At 32.9% G+C, this 18,397-nt stretch overlaps 2 protein-coding genes across 3 annotated transcripts in view; both read left to right on the forward strand.

Moving 5' to 3' along the window:
* The window catches only part of LOC117109779 (vegetative incompatibility protein HET-E-1-like), a 29,065-nt gene extending 21,092 nt beyond the window's left edge, over nt 1–7,973 (forward strand). For both annotated transcript variants that reach the window (XM_033252197.1, XM_033252198.1), the window contains exon 9: nt 4,210–7,973. The gene's annotated coding sequence lies outside the window, so the exon portion shown is untranslated. The remainder of the gene's footprint in view (nt 1–4,209) is intronic.
* Nucleotides 7,974–16,733: 8,760 nt separating this feature from the next.
* Nucleotides 16,734–18,397, forward strand: part of LOC117109777 (protein Tob2-like) — a 13,660-nt gene continuing 11,996 nt past the window's right edge. The window contains exon 1 of the mRNA XM_033252193.1: nt 16,734–16,902. The gene's annotated coding sequence lies outside the window, so the exon portion shown is untranslated. The remainder of the gene's footprint in view (nt 16,903–18,397) is intronic.

Consider the following 18,397-nt stretch of genomic DNA (forward strand, 5'->3'; position numbering starts at 1 on the left):
CAAATTCTGCTCCTAAAGGATACAGTCTGTTGAGATAATAAACTCGAATAATAAAATTTAATATCTGAAAGATTTGCTGTGTGGTATATCAGTCAAATTATCTAGTTCTCAATTGAAAATTATTTAAAAAAAAAAAAATTGTAAATTTTAATAGCAAACACATGTTTACCGTTACCATTAAAGCATGAGCTCCCATTTTACTTTTTTTCCTTTTCCGTTTTACTCTTTTTAATATTGTATTGTTCTTTCTCGATTTAATGTCATTTCTGACCGGCTCTGGCAAATCCAGTCGTTTGTCGGAAAATTCAAAGTGAGGTTTTGGTATTTTTAAATTTTGCATGAATTCTTCTTTAAAACAGTGTTTTTTTTATGGAAATTAGTTGAGTATTAGCAGAGTTATGAATATTTAATTCATAATAACAAGAAGAACAAACGATCATTGACAATATACAATTTACAAGAATTAGTGCATATAGAAGCCGAAATGGCTTGTCTTTAACAGCACCTTAAAAGAAAAAAACAACTTTTTTCCAATACAGAACAGGGTACAGAACTTAAGTGGGGTTTATAAAAAAGTGTAGGTAAAAAAATGTTGATCTCATAACAATTACTCATCATTATGTTGTATATAGTGAGCAAAAAATCTCATATGATATCAGCAGTGGGTCTGTATGCAATTTCAAAATATTTCTACTCCTTAACCTGTTCAAATACCCCTTAAAGTACTGCCTACTAGCTGTTGTCACAGTTAGAAACTGTCATCTTTATTCTGTTGTATAAGCATCATTTGGCCTTGTTTACTTTTGGCTTTGACAAGTCCCCAGTTTTTGTGGTTTTATGATAATAACATCTATTTATATAGCACATATTGCACTATATTGCCTTTATCTTTTCACGTCAAACAAGAAACAAATAAAGATAGATAAAGGAAATTAATTACAAGATATCATCTAATTATTGATTGAAGTGAAGCGCTATCTTACTTCCACTAGTGTCAGTATTAGCAAAAGTGATAATTAATAAATTTAATTATTACAATAAATACTAAAGCTGCCATGTAGAATGAAATAGGATAGATTAAGCTTGAATTTTTTTCAATGGATTGCTTTGTTAGGGAGGGTGCCTTTCCCCCAGTTGGGGAGTCATTTTCCGCTCTTAGGAACTGCACTGATCTGCCTACTTATAAGAAATATTTACCTTCATTGAACTATATGCAAGTTGTGAACGAAAAAAAATTAGTCCTTCTCAGAACTTGGTCTCAGGTGAATGAAACTAGAAGGAAAGCACAAAACCAATGTACTGTACAGTTCTAATAACAGGATTCCTAGACAAAGTGCTGCAATGCCCATTAATAAAACGTCCACTTTCAGACAGTGCTTTGATTATCATTTAGCAGAAACAGTGTGTGTTTTATGACAAAAAAATCAATGAACTGCTAGATCATTACAAAACATAGACAACATTTACTGACAAGAGACACAAAAGAGATGTGATTGATGGATGCCATGTGGTGAGGTTGACATATTAAGCCTATATACATTTGTGTAGGTGTGGAAGTTCTTCAGTGTCGTTCGTATTATGCTATATTTCCCCAGTTTTGGCCTAATACCACACCCTACCAAGTTTATTTTTATATATAAGAAGAAATATTTTCTATAAAAAAAACACTGCAACATCTTTAACTTATGACTTGCATTTCCGAACTTAATACTAATTAATGTGTACTTGAGAAAGACCTATACCATCTTCAATGCATTTCTTCTATGATATGACACATAAACATAAAAATGATAGCCTACAGGTACAATTGGTTTACCACTGGTGTAACATTAGCCACAAAGTTATTTACATTGCGGTCACAGGATTAAAATAATTAAAAAAAAGAAATACTAAACGCTATTCCACATTAGATATGTAGAAACTGTGATATATGATTTGATGGAGGCCTAGGCCTACCATATAGACTTTCTTTAGCTTGTGTTCTTACCTTTAATGTTGTTATCATTATTAGCCCCGGGAAATAATTACCCTTCAGATTGTTTAAAATAGTTTTATGCCTCTTTGCGCACAGTGCGAAACCTGTCTCTTATACACATCTAGATGTGTATAAGAGACAGGGGCAGGCCCCATCTCTCTATTTTAGGCCCTACTGTAATATCTTTGAGTCAACACTGCAGAGAGGAGAAAGGTTAGGCTGTGCAGACAGAGTAGTTTGCAATGTGAATTGTCGGCGATAATATGTTAATTTCGCCTGTAAATAAATGATAAATAATATTAATAACATGAAAGTTTTCTAATTAATTGTATCTAGGCCTATACTTGGATATTATAAACTTTAATTTATGAAATAAAATATGCTGGTCATATTCTAACCGATACAAATAGCCTAGGCCTATTCTTTGTAAATTGTAATCTAAACAATAAATCAAAGTTTATTTTTGTTTTTTTAAACAACATATGCCCTAATCATAATCAAGAAACCTGTCTCTTATACACATCTAGATGTGTATAAGAGACAGTTATTATTATTATTTATACATAAATTCCATCCCAGCTGATTTTTATGCTTCAGCTTTAGATTGGCTAGCCCCCAACGCGAAAAAATGATAACAATATAACATATCGATACTGCCTTAAAATATGAGGCAAAACAAAATTATGACAATATATATTTTATAAACTTCAATACAATCCTAAAATAAGTTACCATTGTTGCTGAAGAATTAGAGATTTGAGATAGAAACTAAAAGAAAAGCTGGCATTTAATATTAGAATAATCACAGCTTGGAGAATCTACAATGCAATATATTTTTTTTAATCCATTATAATAACAGTTTAACAAAGTTGAATCAAAGCTTATATCTGTCAGATGAGTTTGATGGATTTTTTTTTTCTAATGTAACAATTTTTTGTATTTATTGATTCCTTTGTGGCACAAGGCATTTACTAATAATAATGTTGAAAAATATGAACCTCAAGGGATATGTGTAACCAGACAGAATAATTTAGATGTTGATCTATGTGGGTGTTGTTGCTGCTGTTGTTTCATCCTTTTGAAAAGTGCAATATTAAACTGATTGCAACTGTTTAAAAGAATTCATATGGTCTAGTTATAGCATTTTTTTCTTTTCTGTTGTGTTAATTAGTGGTGTTAATTCAAGTGATATTTTTTTACCTAGAGTATGTTATTTTATTTAATTTCATTAATATTTATCCACCACAATAATTAAAATGATAATTTATTCATTATTTTTAATTCACATATTGTAGGAAAAATATTTGGCAGAATTGGGAGAATTAATAGCTATATTCAAAGAAATATAACAAATAACACAAATTTAGGATGTATCTTCATAAATTATATACTTATTTGTGTTATAATTGTCAACAGAACCTACAATAAGGTTTCTTAGAATGGATTAACATTTGAATTCCTAGAAATTTAACGATCTCGAAATTGGTTTTAACAACAGTGGTGTTGTGTTTTACCTTCTAATAGCTGTTTTACGGTGTTACTATTTTGGGAAATATAAGGTAGCAAGTTGAAATAATTATAAACAGTATTGATTCATTGAAATTATACATTGAATGGTGATGTACGATCAATCAATGAATCCTTTCATATCTGTTTTTATGATTCATAGAATAACACAATTTTCAAAAGTACATATTAATTATGAACTTAAAAAAACCTATTTCATTAAAAGCAAAAAAAAAAAATCCTCACAATTTCTGAAATCCAAGAGTTTTCACAGCTGCCTCCTGTATTATACAAGTGATATAAATTTAGACCTATTTTACTTTGCCTAAAGACAAAAAAAAAAAATTAGTTTCATGACCTCAAAATTAAGAGATAGAATGCTCAGTCATATGTGATTCAAGAGAGACAAATGTTTAATATAGTGCCTTGCCTGTGGACACAAGCAACATTGTTTTTGTTGTTTTGAAATGATAACAATATACTTCGAGGATATGGCACCAGCAACTTGACCAGCCTAGCCTGGGCCTAACTGCCTGGGACACCTAACCGAGCCGTTTAAATCTTTGATGCTGTTAACATGTTCATAATGTTTATAAAGCCCTGTCCAGACTATCAAATTTTTTTGACAAAAACATGCATAAATATGGCAATGACATCATATCATGGCCATACTTTTAGAATTTGATAGTGTGAACAGAGCTTTAGTTGTGGTTTGTTTTCATTTTCAGAAATGGTCAGTACAGAATGGAAAAACTAGAGCTAAATCCAAAATATGTTTACGATCAACATGTTTCTGCAGTCTTCAGAGTTCTAAAGCCCTGTCCAAACTATCACATAGTATTTTGACAAAAACATGTGACATGCCTAAAATATGTTCATGATGACATCATATCATGATCATATAGGCACATCATGACAATTATATTGGCATACAACAGTTTTTTTGGTTTTTTTTCAGAGAAAATTTGATAGGGTGTACAGGCCTTTATGCAGCTACTGTCTTCTTGGAAATAATTTCAAACATTTCTTTGCTTTACTAGATACTATGCATTGCTATCTTGCCAATTGTAGAGAAGTTTTCATTAATATTGTTGTTGTTGAAGCTCATAAAAATTAATTTCGTCAACCTTCTGTTGAAAAATATTTGGATATTTTTATCATTTTTGTGAACAGAGTCTTTCATACAAATGAGTTGATACACTACAGTATCATTTTGTTTTAATGTATTTGAGCAATATCAGTAGAATGTGTTGGTGAATCATCATATGTATGATGTTGTGGAACAATCGGAAAAACATTCTAAGTTAACCATCTGTTGTGTATATTTCATCAATCAATTTAAAAAAAATACTCTTGCTGGACATACTGCAAGTTCCCATTATTGGAGAAACCATATTGATGAAATAATTATGTTTGGTGAACCAACTGTTGTGATGTTTTTGCGGGAACTTCATTGTTTGATTATTAGTGTTGGATCATCATTGGTGGATCAATAACTATAAAACATTTACAGTGAATGAATGTTTTGTCAAACTTTATTGATGAAACAATATATTTCGGACATTATTGATGAACCAACATTGGTGGAATTTAAAATGTTGATGCAGCGAAAGAGTGTAGTTTCAACCCCTTGCTGTGCATTATACTTGTGGCTGTGAGTGAGACACTATCTGAATTGTGTCTATTCACCCAGAGGTTTAAATGGGTATCTGGTGGGTATTAGCAGCAACCATGTTGACCAAATGACTTGAAAACAAAAAAGCGCTTTGCATCTGAAAAGGCAGTCTATAAATAGACATATAAAATAAAGTTTTAAAATAAACATTGCTAAACCAACGTTGGTGGAAACATCATTGCTATACAACATTTTGGAAAACATTGATTAAACATTAATGGATTCAAATGCCTTTGATGAACTAATCGTGATGAACTTATCTTGGTGAAATATTGAAGAACATTGATGGACATCACTGTTTGTTGATAAATCATAAATATATCATCTTTTGACAGTGAAATAACTTTAATGGAACACCACTGATGAGTAAATATTGACATATACTGTTGAAGAATTATTAGGTGAACCATGGAGGTATTACCTACATGGTTGAACCAACATGAATGTTGAAACAGATCATAGTGAACAGATATAGGGTTCACTAAAGATAAATTGAACATTATTTTGCTAAGATCATTATTGAACCAAAATTGGTACACATGCAACCTTATTTGTGATTGGACCATTAGTGGTGATAGATTTGATTTTAGTGCTTTCTTTATTAAAATCTGCACAGTTTTCAGAGGATTTTGATGTATTGTATAATGTTCTACCATAGATTTGTTATTAGGTCTATATGATTTAACCTATTTAAAATATTATCTAATCTTACTTTTCATTCCGTCCAAAGTAATCAAGCTGGTTAGCAGCAATTATACAATATATAAACACGCCATAATCTTGTTTACATTAGTTTGTACTTTCTCAAGTAACTATTTGTTGGTATGGTAACTGATATCCAATAATGTATATAAGATACAGTAAGATATTAAGATATGATCTTAATATAAGATCTTCAGATAAGATCCTATAATTCGATACTTATGCTGCATTATACTTCAGTAATATCATAAATTCAGTATTGTGCATATTATTCGCCTTCTTTCATGATAAGCAATATAAATTCAAAGGATAATTTAAATACTTGAGATATTGAAATGTGGAAATAAACAAGTTAGGAAAATGGTGAAAAAATGTTCTTTGTTTTACATTCCTCCTTTTATAATACTGGTTGTTGTTCTATGTCTGAACTTAATGGTTTAATATTTTTATATTGAATATCCCAATACACGTTCCCCCTTTTAACTGATATTACTGTTAAAAAAGTGTATGGTGTACTACTTTAAAATACAGCAATAAGCAATATAAATTAGACAAATATACAATACATTAAACTGTAGATTCGTTACAAAGTACTGTATTTGTAATTGACCTAACATATAAGTGGTTGCCATAAAGTATATTAACAACAAAATGTTTTTATGAAATGTTTAACAGTTTATATATAATTTTTGTGATATAATATAAGTGTTTGTCATAGTTGTATAATCTTGTTTTTATTAGTAAGTTTAACTTGCTCAAGTCGAATCCAACGAGGCATTGAAAAATTAGATAAAATTCGACTTACAGATCGTTAATTAATGTAAAATACAACAATGTGGTATGTGAAATAAGATCGACTTAGATATTATTCGAGTTATGCATTATACATGAAAGTGTTTGGTTGTATATATAGTATACAATGTGTACATTGTGGTCTAACAGTTTACATCGGTGGTTCATTGTTACAGTATTTACCAGCAATTATATAATTGTGCTTGTTATTATAATTAAAATTATATAGCTTTCAAATATATAATTTATGTACGTGTAGTTGTCTACATGTATTGTTTGCATGTGGTTATGAATAATTAAAAAAAAAAACACGTTGTGATTGATGACCTTTACGGATTGTCCGAACTTAACAATTGAATAATCAGAGCAGGCCAGAGACACGCACTTTTTCCACAAACGATATTAGCTTACGCACGTTTATGCTGTCGAAGGGCCTAAAAACAACAATTTTGAAAGGATGGTGTTTAGTGGAATGGTTCATTCTGTGGTAAAGGTAGATTCGGCCTGGATAATGTGATTAATGTCGCCATCACGCACCTGATTAAGAAATGTTCATCTTTGGTTGCGTTTATTTTGTGTTTGTATACGATAAGAGATTCGTTCTAATGTAAACACGTTTACATTCTTGATGTGATACATGATGTAAACATAGTGAAAAAAATTGCATTTGTGATATTTTTTTGCAAACACAGTGGCGGCGCCTGTGGGGATTCAGTGGTCACCCCTTCCCCTCCCCGATCGGAGAATAAGTCGCATTACGTCGGCGGGGAACATTGCTTTGTAATATTATTTTTTACAGTCTGACGGTGCCATTTCGGCGGTCATCTAGAGGTGCTTATCACCTGAGCCAAACCATCGTGGGGTAAGGTGGGTGTGGGACCCCTTCAGGGACATCCCTCGTCGGGGAATTTGTGCCGCCGCCACTGTTAAGACGTACTTAATATGATGATCTTAAGATGTTCATAATATTGACATTATAAGATGACGGTATCAGACAGCTTCATCCTTAACCTTTTGATGTAGTTCTCTTATTTACGCCACATTACGTGATGATAAATAGCTATCATAGACAAGTTATTGTTGCTCTCGATCGTGTTAGTGTATTTTTAGAAGTATGTTATTCACCATAGTACGCATGCATTAATCACTGCTAGCCATTTTTGTATACTTTGTTTTATTAAGGTTTTGTCAACGTCATATGTAAACTTTCATATGAATTTTTAAAGTTACAATGTGCAATAGCATCAATTATTTTACGGTTCCATCTGATTACGTGTTCAAAATTAAAAATAACTCTTTTAAGTGTTGCCAACATTTCACTTATGTTAAAGGTGTATGCTATTTTTTTAGAGATAACCGTATTTATTGTTTAGAAGCTGGTTTTTTTTTTTGTGGGGGGGGGGCTCTTTTTTGGGTGAGGCGTTTATTTATTTATATTTGTGTGTGTGTAAAATTGATACGTATTTATAATCAAAGAAACTGCATCCTGGCGTGGGAGGATCAATTTAAATAAGCCTAAATTTCAATCATTATTATCAGTTTATAATCGTTCTTTTTTGTGTACCAATCTGATTCATTCCTTATCTGATTGCTGTCAGCAACTCTCCATCATCTCAGGCAATATATTGAAATAGCTGTGGATTATATAAGCATTGGATAATTACCATTGCTATATGTATATGGTTCCAAATGAAATCGTTTAACAATATTATTGTCTGAAGGGAGATCGAAGAATTAAGAAAAGCAATAATGCTTACGTTTTGACTCATCACTAAGTTGAAATCTACGTCACAATGGGATTTAGTAATCAAAGGGAAACATTTTAGCGCGACCGAGGAACACATCGAAATTGGATTTAGACAAAACGGAAAGATACATTCTTTTGAATGCAGTATGAATGAACAAGGCTGAGAATACCTTAAATGAACTCTCGAATACGAAACGTACATGCGTGCGTGCGTATCAATCACTTGTAGGATGTGTTTTCATATATGCTAACGGTACGATAAATTATTTTTATGCAACAAGATACAGGATACAGGTATCCTTTATTGTCATAACAATCTCAGGTTTGTTCGGGGATTTGTTTTCCTTGTACATTTGTGTACAATTGTATAAATACATCAAAATACAAGATATAGTTAGTTAAATAGATATCATACACATACGATTTCTTGTTTGACTGCAGATCAGACCAGAGACTGATACTTTGTGAGTGCATCATTCTGTTAGCTAATGTTGTACCTCCTGCATAATTATACTGACATAGAGTGTGGATAGTCAATTCCCACCAATCTGGTTCAAACTTCTAATGAATTATCAACAAACAGTATTTAATATAAATAATGTATTAAACTAACCTCAATTATTTCTTTAGGCTGAGAACATTGTTGGTTCAATGACATTATAAATCCAAAATACTATAATGTTGTCAGTGAGATATGTGGACGTAGCTGTAATGTAATATAAAACAGGTATACCGACGCGTGAAGCGCGCGTCGTTAAAATCGTATTATGATTTGCCGACGCAAACCGGGAGATAGGCTATTGCTTGGGGAATCTTTTCCGTCTTCAGAACAGGATATCGATTCGTTTCTACAGTTATTTCGTCTTTACAATTATATAAATAATAAGACCTAGTAAACGTTCCATAAAAAAAGTGACGTCATAGCACCGGCGGTGAAATTGAAACGTGCAATTTTTGTGTTTACCGTGGACGGCGCGTTATCGAATGTGATCGAGTGACGTCACACGAGACCTTTTATTTCAATCAAACTTAAACCGAAGCATTGCAGTTTTTGAAATTTGTCATTAATTCAATGGTCGTTGACATTAGAGCAATTTGACGAGGTACTTTATAAAGTATCTCTATTTCTGTACCATGCATTTTAGTGCGTCAATGAACATCTCAGATTGATGACTAAATTATCTAAACTTAGCTACCGGTACTTAATGTCATGGTTATAAGATAGATACTAATAAGTATATAATAATAATAATAATAATAATAATAATAATAATAATAATAATAATAATAATAATAATAATAATAATAATAATAATAATCATGATTATGATGAGTATGATAGTGATATATATATATATATATATTTATTTATTAACATCTTTAACCAGGATGACAATAATTTTACTGATATGATTTTCATTGTGGTTCTTGAAATAACACTAGAAGAATATATATATATATATATATATAAAAATATAACAGACGCGAACACGAAGTGCAGACATGTGCGCATCCCCGATTTTGAGATGGCCAATGATAGGCCTAATTGGAATAATGATAGTAATGATAGTGATAATGGTAGTGATAATTATGATAATGATGATTATCATATTATTATTATTATTATTATTATTATTATTATTATTATTATTATTATTATCATTATTAATGTTATTTTTATTACGGTATTGTTGTTGGTGTAGATGTTGTTATTGTTTTTGTTTTGCCTTCCATACAAAATCCACTCTACTTTTTGTATAATGATTATAATGATAAAATGTCACTGCCGCTGGAATTAGGTTCACCGATGAGCGTTCAATATGGATTATATTCTGATAAAAATAACGAGCTTTCGAGGACATTCTTACATTCAAAATAATGCCAACCACAGTGGACGATAATAGTGACATTAAACCGTGTCAAATCTAACGTATTGCTAGTGAATATTGGTGTTAAAAGTGAGAGAAAAGGTGCGAACTTTCCGCGACCTTGCAAACCTACTGATTGTATGTGTTGATTGATTTTTATGTCTGTCACTTTGAGAGAATGCTAAACTAAGAGAGAAATAAGAAATACAGTAATGATCACGAATTTACTGTTACTGACAACATAGTTTAGACTAATTTTAGGATAATTGAATATTAATAGACACATGTGCATTCCTAACATTAACTTTTGATTAAAGGTACAGTTTCTTTTCAATTAAAATACTATGGCATATAATGTAATATTAGGCTTTGAATATCTAATAATTATATTCTATACTTTTATTTGATATAAGCCTATTTAATTATCAGTGTCGTACAATCATTATTATTTTATTAGTTAGAAATATAATTTTTCCTTCGAAAATATCAACAGCAGATTTTTCAGTCACGTTCCCTTAACATTATGAAACAGCAAAGATTTTCATTCCTATTGTAGATTTTAAGACACTTTATTATCCATGAATTTTTGTAAAACATACCTAGAAGGCCTATAATAGCTCACGGAAGCCTGAACATTTGTCCTGATATTCAACCGGCACCAAAGATCTGGAAAGATCTCTATGGATGTGACTGCACAAAGGTATATAGCAATAAATTGAATTCATATATGCAGTTGTTGAATCAGGATAGAAATTAAACACGGTGGGTTTTGTTAACTCTCGCATTAAATTACGTGAATATTTTTTTATAATGTTTTTGTGATGCATAATGAAATCACCTGTTCTTCCCACATCCAGGATACTTTAACCATGTCACGTTTGAAATTCATTAATTTTCTTATCACATCCTGGCAAAATTGTTCCGTTGTTACAAGCCCAAAATTTATTTGTTTTAAATGGGGTTTGTATTTATCTATAATAATAATAATAATAATATCTAGTGTGCCATCTTATAATTGGTCGTGATGTAGCGCGTAACTTCATTTAGACGCACGCGTCTTCTAAGGAAATGTACGAGCGACTAATTCGTGAGGAGATCGCTATTAATATTTACACTGCATTTTAATTAGTTCCGTAATGAAATCTCTTTATGTCTCCCACACAAACACACCCACCGACCCACACACACTAGGGACAAACACTGTACTCCAGCTCGTTCATTAAGTTCCATATTAAGCTTCTTATAATTTAGATTTTAATAGGGCTGTATGTAAAAAAGAGGAGCTTTTCAGAGAAAACGAGATTTTGTTTATAAGTTGTCGGTATGAAAGAAAAGAATATAAATGAAATAATATATTGTCTTTCTGATGTAGTGCGTAGGTTGGTTTTCCGAATAATAGGGGAAAAAAGGCATGGAACTTTTATTGTCCTTCTTGCAAGTTCAAAGAACCAAGAAAATAATCTTCTATGGGCATAATCGTTTTTAAATTACAGTTAAAGGCCACCTGCAATTAAAGACCACTCTTGGTCCCAAATTCACAATTAGAGATCAAAGCTACTAAAGAACGTGGAAAGCCCGGTTCCAGAAGTGTCTTTGAATTGGAGGGAGAACATAAAACGTGCAAATTATACTCAAACCATTCTACAGGACTTTAGTTATCTTGTATAGCTTTTCGTATTTTTTTTTGTTTTTGTTTGTGTGTGTGGGTGCGCGTGCTCGTGTGTGTGTGTGTGTCGCACAGTCACAATAAGTTCATGATATCAAAACATGTGAAGATTTCAATTGATTGCCGAATAATCCGATCCGATCCAATTGATTGTATGTTGTTTTCTTATTCGATCGAATGCATTTCACAACATGGACTATATACATCTACGCCTCCGTATTTTGTTTTTGGGTCACCAGCATGAAAACAAAGTAAAATCGTTTGATATTCTTTAATTACGAATCAATATTGTTGAGGGATATCGATGTAGCTTGTGGAGTATATTCACAGGTCTTAATAATGTTTAACTATTCAGGCATAGTGGTGGCGCAATTGGCCTAGGACAAGGAGACAGTGATCTCCGCCAGGAAGAGGTTTCCTACCCATAGAGGAGAAAAAAAAATCCTGTATAATTTTAACAGATTACAGTAGGCCTACTCAAGAATCCATTATGGCTAAATAATCCTTTCACACTGAAATTGTCGGTGCTTCTGGGGGATTCTCCCTTTGCTCCCTTCTAATGGGTTCATGGCCGCTCCTGGCCCGCCCCATCAGTTCCATCTTCTCAGTCGTCCGGCAAATCCTGTTGTCACCTGCACTGCTTATGTATTGACTTTATAAATAGGTCTCTAAACTGAACCGTGTGTGAATACGACATTAAAGTGAAGCAGTCGATATTACACTCGCGTGTCAAGTCATCCAAAAATCATATGTTTACCCCTGTATCTGACGTTAAGCTCCCTCAGATCGGAAGTTCTAATTCATTATCACAATGCCGTTTTGTAGGTAAACCTGTTATATTTCTCGCTAATTCATCGCCGCCGATATTTGTGCACTGAATGGCGGATGCAACGTCACAGCATCAATATGATGACGTCAGAAAAATTTCATATCGTATTCTACTTTGTTACTGTGACGTGTTGGTGTGTGCTAGCTGAAAGAATCCAATTATCGTTAATGACAAGAACGTAAACGTTGTTGATGTTTATTTTGAAAATTAGTGCTAAGGCGCAATTGGTGTGTGCCATTGGCTTTCGCTTTCCATTGTATGCTTGCGTTAACCTAAAACGATTACATCCCACGATTTTGTTGTTTATGTTTTTATTAGAGTTGTTGACGTTTTCCCTGATGTTAATGTATCAATCGATCTTTTGAATTATGTAGAAATTGTACGTAATATATACGTAATATATCTATGATAAATGGGCGTGCATAGCCTAAATATCTTTTGGAATAGATGTCAGTATTTCTAAGAGTATTATCGTCACTGTATAACATCTGTCGCAAGAAATGTTACACGTAGAGAGACTAACTCAAACCGTGTTGCGTTAGGGCATCATGTAGATTGTAGATTTATAGTCAAAACTGGAAAAAAAAAAATTAAGCAGTCATCTTCGGTGATACATAAATATTACTAGGCCTATGCTCATGATTTCACGCTCTAATAAGTATATTCATTAGGAAACCAAACACCAAATTGATTTTTGTGATCTAGATACCGGATAGTATCTAAATCTTCGTAATCCAATTTTGAGTACCATTATTGTTCAGGGACCTCACCAAACATGCCAAAACATAACAAGACAGGGCAATGATTGGTAAAGTAAATAAATACAGAAACGGACCCAGGATTTTCAAAATGATGGGAACCAATTTCTCAATAATAATATAGCAAAGTGGGAGGCGCTAGCGTGCAAATGAGGCGATTTAGAAGATGGCCAGTTTGTAAGGGGGTGGGTGCTCTCACTTTTCTTAATTGTGCATGACTGAAAAAAATAATGTCTAAAAAGTTTAGGTTTTTGATATTTATTGTTACTATGGGTGTACTCTTTTGATAGAGAAATAATATGGGCCTGCAAGTTAATCATATAAAATATAATCATTAAAACTATCACAGGTGGTCCGTATGCATTCCCCAGAAATATTTTGCTTCAAAGATGCCCGTAAATTCACTCTCATGGGTAAGAATTGCAGGTTATTTTTTGTTCTCAAATTTTCTTTTTATTGTTTTAGCTCAGTTATTTAAAGGGAAATTCCGTCAATAAAATGTACGGCGTTGTCTATTTTAAAATTATTTTTCTCATACTACTGTAGGTAATTTCAAAATACCCCGGCGAGACAGTGGTGGCGCCGATGAGGGTGGGGTTAGGGGTAATCGTCTCCCGTCGTACAGGCCTGGATTCCCCGTCGTTCGACGGAACGACGAGTTCGTCGGACGAAAACTATTAATCTGCCTACTCAAAACGTTATTTTCGTTGCCAGTTTGTGGTATAAAGGAACAATTTTGAGCCATACTAAGCCATAAAAACTCTCCCCATGGACTCTACCAGGAATTTTTATTCCGAGACCCTGATTGAGGCTCTAGTCGACTCCTTCGTTCGGATCCCTCTGTCGGATGTCTGACCCCTCTTTGGCAAATTTCTGGAACTACTACGGTACTGTGTAAAAAAATGCCTGCTTTTTTTGTTAGATTTGAACCAGCTGGAGCATGAGGAGGCAAGCATTTGAACCACCAAGCTACAACTCCCTTACTAACTAGGCGACTGGTGGGTAAGCCACGGGCTCGTTAACGAACAAAGTTGAAATAATAATAAAATTTTACAAAGTTACAGTGAACTAGACAGGGCTCTAGAATGATACGCTTTATACCTAAATAGCGCCCCCTATCCTGTCTATAGATAGTCAACTTTAACACTTCCCTACCTCGGGTGTGCATAGATTGCTGATATGCTTGGTAGTAATGTATGCACAGTAGCAGTTCAATTTATTCCAGTCTACAACTATAACAACTTTATAGGACTGTCGTTATAGTTATAGGACTTTCGTTATAGTCTACAACTATAACGACCGTCCTATAAAGTCGATCAGATTTATAGTAACACATTCTGTCTATATTACTTCAGTTTACAATAGGCCTTTACTAATGTATTATTTATCTCTCTCTACCGCCCCTCACCTCCCTCACATTTCTAATTGCTGAATCCACTGCTAAGCTCTACGAAAATATACATTGTTGCAATCCGGTCGTTATTATGAATGCTATTAATATTCAGATAAGTAGAAACAGATGATAACAGCGTTCGATACTAGCGAATGCTGTTATCTAGGCCTTGTGATAAACCTAACCCAAAATCCCCATCGTCTTTAGTAACAGCTGGACAACCGTAATGCTTTATGTGCTCGTGCAAGGTATGCCAGCGAAAGGAAATCATAACAAAGACTAGATAATTAAACCAGAATTTGTTCTCGCCTACATTCGATGATTAATTGCTTGATAACTTAAATGGTTTGTTGACTTTTATTTCTTCATGTTAATTTTGATGAATGGAATACTATATGGAAACAAGTAATTACTTATACCTTTACTCAATGACCAATAAGACTATTTAGACTATTAGTTAGGCGTACTCAACAGCCAATCATATTGCTGTATTCCTCATTCGATGATCAATCACATTACTTCGTCTTTTACTCAATGGGGGAACTGAACTTTCTGTATTACTCTCGAAGACGAACATGACTGACGTGTAGCGATGGGAAACCTGACAACTGCTCTATCAATGTATCGTTGTCTTATATTTACTATACTGGTCCGTCGGTTTGATACGGGTATTGATTTCAATAATTTCAATAATTTTAGTGGTTTTGGAATAAAAGTCAGCTAATTGAATGACGCTGAATTACTGAATGTCTATAAAAACACCTACAAAAGACTGAAATAAATACTATTAGTTATGATAATAATAATTTGTTCATTCATAATGCGAAATTATTACATGTCAACTATTGTATTCAATTAATAATAGTACATAAATGAATGAATGATAAACAAACACATCAATTATCAGCTATACTTTCTGTTAATGTCACAAAAATACTTGTCTGTAAGCATAATACTGATAGAACAATAACTCATAACATTTCTGACTCAATGTTTGTACCCATCAATAGAATGTATTCCTTTTTAGTAGTTTTCATTTATACATTATTGAATGACTAGTAATAATTAATAGTAAGTATTATTATTGAATAAATAGAATAATCAACTAATTATTTTCATATTAGTTCGAATTTCATTTATGTTAAGCTGATGAATAAAGATCGTTTATCACCAGTAGCTGTCAGTCCGTATTCTCGGGCCGTCTTCTTGAAGCTAAATGAAATTTTTTGATCATAATTATTATCTGATTGATTTCATGGCACTGAAGCGGTCATGTCATAAAGTGAATTAATAAATACTCTATACAAGATCATGCCTGTGCAATTCTCAGTAACCTAAAAAACCTATCACGTATTTTTCAATTTCTTACCCCTTAATTCGTAGTACTAGCCAGGGGCGGGTCCAGAGATGTCCGAAAGTGGGGCCGATCGAGATAACACCACCCTAGGGGGTGCAGGTCCGGGGGAATGCCCTCGCAAAATTTTTGTTTTCTAGATGGGTTTTGGGCGATCATTTTTTTCCCCCTTTTTTTTTTAACTTCTTTTTTTAACTTTCCAAAAAGGGGGAGTGGCTGGGACTGGCCCGCCCCCCCCCCCCCAAATCTTCCATTGCTAGCAAACCATAAATTGTATCCTGTTTATGTAGTACCCTAGCGTCCTTCTGTTTGATGACATGACCGCTTCTTTCCTCCATGCTTACTAAACGATAAACCGGAAGTGCTAATAACGCTGAACTACCCTGCACATCCGCCTCCAGTTCATTTCAGCAACAGCAGCAAACGATGTGGAAATTCATCCGCGCTCGGAAAAGCCACAAAATGCGCCAGCTGTCGGCCAGCTCGTCACTTTCAATGTAAACGTCTTACTGTGCGCCTGTTGTCAGCACAGATATTGATATTCACACGGACTCTTTGATCTTCTGTTATCCTCACGAATTGATCTCGCACTCTTGCTAACAAAGAATTTCATTGGATCTTTCAATTGAATATTAAGGTATGTTTTGACGAAAAAAAAAATTACCATAATATTTTAAACCAAGTCATAAATTATAGTATAAGATTTATGCATATTGCTTGTATTTTAAAATTAAGAAAGTTTCTTTGCAAATACTTCGACTAGATGGGTTTTTCTTACTTTAAAACTACTCTGTCTTATTATTTATTTATTTTAATATTATTTTTTCTTCATGGATCGGTGTGAGAGAGTAAGCAAATTGAATGTCAAATGCTTGCAGTTAATAATGCGATTAACTTTAGCGTTTTCCAATAGCTACAGCAATTAATTATGGTTTATGTATAGGCCCTATGTTTATCAGCAATAACTACCGTGTGTTGCTGTATGATTGTGGAGGTTAAACAAAAAAACAGCATTATTTAAGGATACTTTAAGCAGCCTTCATTTATTACATAATTAATTAATATACTTCAAAAGGGGAAACATCGTACAATACCCATTAATGTAGTATATTGTTTTAGGAATGAATTAGGGACTGGTAGGTTTCCCTACAGTGTAATATATTATACTAATTCTTTATGCTGGTGCCCTTATATATGCTACATTTATCCTGTTTGTTTTGGCAATAATATAGCGGTACCCTTGATATATGTGGGCGTACTAACTCATTAATAAGATGATTGCCCATAACAGTATACATCATTTATATACAAATTATATTTTATATAACATTTATCAACGTAAGCCTATATTGTATAGTATAAGGTTATAAAATCATGTGCATACATTTAGTTTAATGTATATGATTTATACCTCCCATTGTTATTATTAAATATAAAAATACTAAAATATAAATATAGGCTATATAGACATATATATACATATATGATAAGTGTATATATATATATATATATATATTTACATGATATGTATATACATCTATATATACTAGGCCTATATGTATATATTTTATAATATATATATATGGTGTTACAATAATAATTTATATTACATAATTACTTATGTTATTAGTCTATGCTGTAGGCTATATCCGTAGATCGATCAACGTACAATAGCACACTAAACTGAATTACCATAGCAACTACATAACTGTAGCATATGTTACCACGAGTAGACATAAGTGATTGCCGAGTGGCCACTTCAATGCACGGGCCCTGATGGTGACCTGTAGAAATTGCAATAATAGCGACGTACTCCTGTGTTAGTTCTCATGCTTAAATATTACCAAACAACGAATTACAAAATGTGTCGCTTTTGTTTCGAGTTGAGAGAAATTCGTTAATCAGACTATATTAGCAAGTAGTGAATCTGGTGCTTTACATCCAATAATCCCATGCGGCTTTAATCATTTCACTAGCGACTTTGATAGACCTATTGACGGGATTATCTAAATATCAATCTTTAGATCCAAATATCCCTTATTTAATAATATACGAACTCTTATGCGATGTTATATTAGATTGTGTTGATTGGTAATACGAACTAGTTTAGGGACGTGGGAATTGTAATTATT

The sequence above is a fragment of the Anneissia japonica genome, unplaced genomic scaffold (genome assembly GCF_011630105.1).
Source record: "Anneissia japonica isolate Jap-2015-1 unplaced genomic scaffold, ASM1163010v1 scaffold334_len275345_cov169, whole genome shotgun sequence".
NCBI lineage: Eukaryota > Metazoa > Echinodermata > Crinoidea > Comatulida > Comatulidae > Anneissia > Anneissia japonica.